The sequence below is a fragment of the Brassica oleracea genome, chromosome C1 (genome assembly GCF_000695525.1).
Source record: "Brassica oleracea var. oleracea cultivar TO1000 chromosome C1, BOL, whole genome shotgun sequence".
NCBI lineage: Eukaryota > Viridiplantae > Streptophyta > Magnoliopsida > Brassicales > Brassicaceae > Brassica > Brassica oleracea.
The window spans coordinates 20,522,316-20,527,436 of NC_027748.1; the positions used below are offsets into that span (position 1 = coordinate 20,522,316).

The 5,121-nt window shown below is 32.6% G+C and overlaps 1 pseudogene; it reads left to right on the forward strand.

Moving 5' to 3' along the window:
* LOC106299673 overlaps window positions 1-5,121 on the forward strand; it is a 21,471-nt pseudogene that overhangs the window by 9,888 nt on the left and 6,462 nt on the right.

Below are 5,121 nucleotides of genomic sequence, written 5' to 3' on the forward strand. Positions count from 1 at the left end.
AAACATCCATATTTATAGGAAAATTCGAATCTGGTAGTTGTAATTTTGCTATGAATTTACGACGAAAATTAATTAGGTGGGCAAAAAAAACGTGTAACACCTATAAAGTTGGTGGATTCAAAAATTTCCTCGCTAAATACACGTAAACTATTACCTCGTAAATACCACGCAAAGGTTACGTCGTATTTACGAGGAAATAGTTTTTCCTCGTAAAATACTCGTAAAATTACATCTACTTTACGACGAAACAGTTTTGTCGTTACGTTACGAGGAAATAACGATGACTTTAGTTTTTCACGTAAATTCGTCGTAAACTCGACGCAAATTTACGAGGATTGTTTTTCCTCGTTAATTTTCGTAGTTAAGCATGTGTTTTCTTGTAGTGAAAATTCAAATGCAAGGTTTGTCCGATCAGCTTTCTCTTGCTTTGTCTAAAATTATTGTTGAAGTTTCTCTCTTTTTATACCTTCATGGGTTTTAGGGGATTACAAAGAAGGTTTTACCATTGGAACTGAAGGCCCCAAGAAAGGTCCCCATCATGATAAGACATTATATAGCCCCAACATTTGGCCTAACCCTGGTTAGTTTTTGTCGTATATTTGTTTGTTATTTTGATGCTTTTAGTCTTTGAACTCTAAAGTTTTTGGTAGATGTTTTACCTAGATGGTGGGAGACCATGGAGAAATATTATCAAAAAGCATTGTAAATCTCATGTATGTTTCTTTTCTTTATATATGTAAATAGTAGGTGAATATTTTGGTTAATATTCTCAATGATAAATATTAGGTTGGCTATTATTTATCCAATGAATGTGACATCTCTCTCCCTTATAAAGTATAACTAGTGTATTCCGGCGCTACGCACCGGATTCATATATTTTATTTTTAAATGAATTTACAATTCAATTTCAGGTCTTAGTAAAGAAAATATGTTAAAAAATATGAAGATAAAAATATGTTGAAAGAGAATGATTTTTTTTACGATCCATTTGATAGTATTTATCGATCGTAGTGTATTAATTTGTTTTGAAGTTGTTTAGTTCAAAATGGAATAGCATAAGTAGTTGTGATTAATCGATTCAATAAAAGTAGAATAAAAAGCCGATAGTCGTAACAATGTTAATTTAGTTGGAATCTATAATATTTCTTCGTTAATTTTTATAGAAACTATTTCTTAGTTAATTTTTATCAAAATTATCTATAATATTTTATATTTTGTGTGGATTTGTAAGAGAGCATCATAATATATGTTCTTTATATTGACTTTGCATCTTATTAATAAAATAACTATTATTTAAAATTTGTTCAGGATTCTTATGTTTTAATTAAGCAACTATATTTTTGAAGTTAGTTTCTAAATTTTATCGGGTTGTGAACGTTTGGTTGGAACCAGTATTTAACATGATACTTTTGCAATTGATGTAATTGCAAATTTGCGTACCGTAGATTGTAGGCATGAAATTGTTATTTTTGACATTGTTATTGTAGGCATGACATTGTTATTTTCACAACATTTGTCGAAAATTCATAACCATTAACCTTTTATGTCTAAGTTGTAATCTTCTTTCTTTGACAACACCTAAGTTGTAATCCGAGATTGGAAATTTGTTAACAAAGTTCGAATAATCTTTATAAATTTAGTTGTTTAGTATGAAAATATGGTATTACAAATATCGCAAACAATCATTTATATAATTCTGATCAATACTTTAACTGTATTTTATGTTTACTAAATACTATATTAAGCTCTGTGACTGATCTTCTTTCTATCTGTAATAATATTCGAGAATTCTGAATTTTACAACATCACAAAAGAATCTGAAGAAGTATCACATATAACAAAAGAATCTGAAGAAGTATCACATACAATAGTAACCATATTTCAAATATTATAGTTTCAACTCATAATGTTACTAAGATAAATGACCACATTCTATTCCAAATATTTGATCAAGTTTTATAATCAGTTAACAGCTTTTCTGATAGTATTATCAACATTCATCACTTACAAAAAAAAAAAATATATATATATATATATATATTAAATGTTAATTTTTGTTTATATTATTACCAACTATTTTGTTCAATAACAATTTGCATTATACCTAAACCTAAAACCAAATCTTAAATATCTCTTAATTCATTGTCCTCTTACTCCGAATAATCAACATTATGTTTTGAAACATTATCTAAAAAGGTTTTTATTGGTAGACATGTTTCTTCCAGTGATATCATAATCAGTCAATGATTTTTATATCACTTGTTAGACATGTTTCTTCCAGTGATATCATAATCGGTCAATGATTTTTATATCACAGATTAACATGAAACTTGATTCTAATCATGTTGTTTTCTTCTGTCTGCAAATAATATGACAACAATACGTTAAAAATGGATGATATGTCTTCAATCAAAGTGACGCACTGCCGCGAGAGGAACTCTCAAATAGGGAAGACACTGTTAAAAACGGCAGCCAGAGATGAGATGATAAATCATTTTTGCTTACGTTATGTGAATCGTCGTCTGAGGGAACATCTTGATTGTTGCATCATCTCCCATTCCATATTTATTCAGTGAATCTTATAATTCTCTATCGGAATGTATTTGCACAAACGTTCTGGTCAAAAGCAAAGGTTTCAGACTCTTGCTTATATATATATGATGGTAAAGAAGAAAAGAGCTGAGTAGAAATATGGCCAATCCTTAGTTTAGGTCGTCATATGTGATTGGTTCATTGTTGTTTGCATCTATGTTTGCATACACTGTTTCTCAAAGAAATCTCAAGTCTTGAATGCTATACTTAGTATTAAACTTCTTCTGATCTAACCTCTTCTACCGAGGGTTTCCATCTCTTTGGCCAATTCCATTGATTGTTAATTCAACTTCCCTTGCATCCGAATGTGCACCCTATTTAAGAAACAATTGGCTGAGATTCATTTGACAGCTAGCTAATTTGATACATCAAAGGTGTTAGGGGAGAGTCCAATATCAGTCTGACTGAGTGTGTAGAGATTATAACATTTCTGTATCCCAGGAGTGTTGGCTTTGGTCACTTCCACAAGAAGCTCGTATAAGCATTCTCTCACCAATCTTGATACCAAATGAAGACATTTACAGTGTCACATTCACAGAGAAATTAAAACAACAAAATAAAAAAAAAATCTTATTATTTGGTACTACTCAATAGCAGGAAGAATAAAGCAAATTCAACCAGACTATTAACTCCTCGAGACTAAGTAACTATGTTGCACCGGGACGGATACGGTGACAGATACGGGGACGGGGGCGGGGACGGGAAACGGCTAAATCTAAAATTTATAGATACGGGTACGGCATGGGTACGTCTATATATATATATATATATGTATATATATATATATATATATATATATAAATGTGTATACACATACGTACATTACGTACATGAAACAAACCAAATACTATCTAATATTAATATTGTCTAAGACTTTCTTTTACGTGAGCATTGAAAAACCAAAACCAGAGTTTATGATATGCTTAGTGTGTTTTTCTTAGATGTGAGAAAGATGAAGAATAAGAGCTTGATTAAGACTAAGAGAAGATGGATTAAAAGTTTATAACCCTAATTGTTTTATACAAGACGTGTTTCCTTTTTTTCAATTGTTATCCAAATAAAAAAAGTATGCAAAAGTAAATAATCAAACTTTTACAAAATTATGCCGACTATACATCCTAAACGTTTTGGAAACGTTTCCAAAACCTAACCATGCCGTCCCCACAAACCTTTGCCGTCCCCAGCCTCTCTGAAACGTTTCGGAAACGTTCCCACACCGTCCCCGAGCCGTCCCCGTCCCTGAAACGCCGCTGGTACGCGAGACGTCAATGATATGCCGTCCCCGTGCATCACTGCTAAGTACAACCTTGAAAATGATAGATAGATTTGAAACAGAAATGAAGAATCTTGATAAGATAATAACCCAAAAAATGATAACCCAAAAAATGTCTGATTAATATCAGAGAGAGAAAGAGAGATTTGGAGCTTCCGAAGTGAGAGAGCCGTGAAAGATAAATCATTTAGTTTTTAGATGCTGAAACATACCTCCATAGCCAAACATTCTTCTTCTGGTCCTCGACGGACACAATGTGCAGCACCCCACCGTTCAAAGTATTAGACTGTTAGGGATGTGTGGTAACAGGCCTCATGAACAGACTTTAAGATCCTTGAATCATATAGACACTTTAGTTGGCTTATCCATCTTTCTTGATTGTGAAAGTCCTTGCAGGAGGTTCTGGTGTACCTCTGTGATCAATGCAAGCTAGCGAATCAAATCAAACACAAAGAATCAATAAATCATAGTTGGGAAATATGAATTAATAAAAAGAAGGAAAAAAAACTTATCAATATCAAAGACACCTTAATATCCCTGGATGAAACCCAACACTTTCTAATCGTAAGGATGAGTGATGTGATCCATCGAACACTACAAGAAAACAGCAAGGATTCTGAGGAAAAAAATCGTCGGAATATCGTTATTCCGACGACATACCGACGAAACAAGTCGTCGGAAATAATTCCTCGGAATTTCTTCTTTCCTCGGAAATTCCTCGGAATTTTCCGACGAAATTCCGAGGAAACAAACTTCCGAGGAAATTCTGAGGATCACTAGTTTGTCGGAAAGGTCCTCGGAATATACCGAGGGAGAACTTCGTCGGGATACTTCCTCGGACGTTCATCGATCGATGCGTTTTTAGGCATATATACATCAATCGATAGGAATATACCGAGGGACATATTCCTCGGAATATTCCGAGGGATCTGTCCCTCGGAATATTCCGAGGGAAATGTTCCTCGGTATATACCGAGGAACCGTTCCCTCGGTATATTCCGAGGAAAGGTTTCCCTCGGTATATTCCGAAAGTTTTTTTATAAACAGATCGATTGATGGATTTATGTCCAAAAAAGCATCGATCGATCGAGTAAAAAATATAATTAATTTCCTCGGAATGTAAAAAATATTAATTTTTTTTAAAAAATAAAATTTCTGAAATTTAAATTCGAAAATATGAAATTAAAATTAAAATTGAAATCATATTAATTAATATTCAAAGTTTCACAAATAAAAATAAAACATTCCGAGTTTTT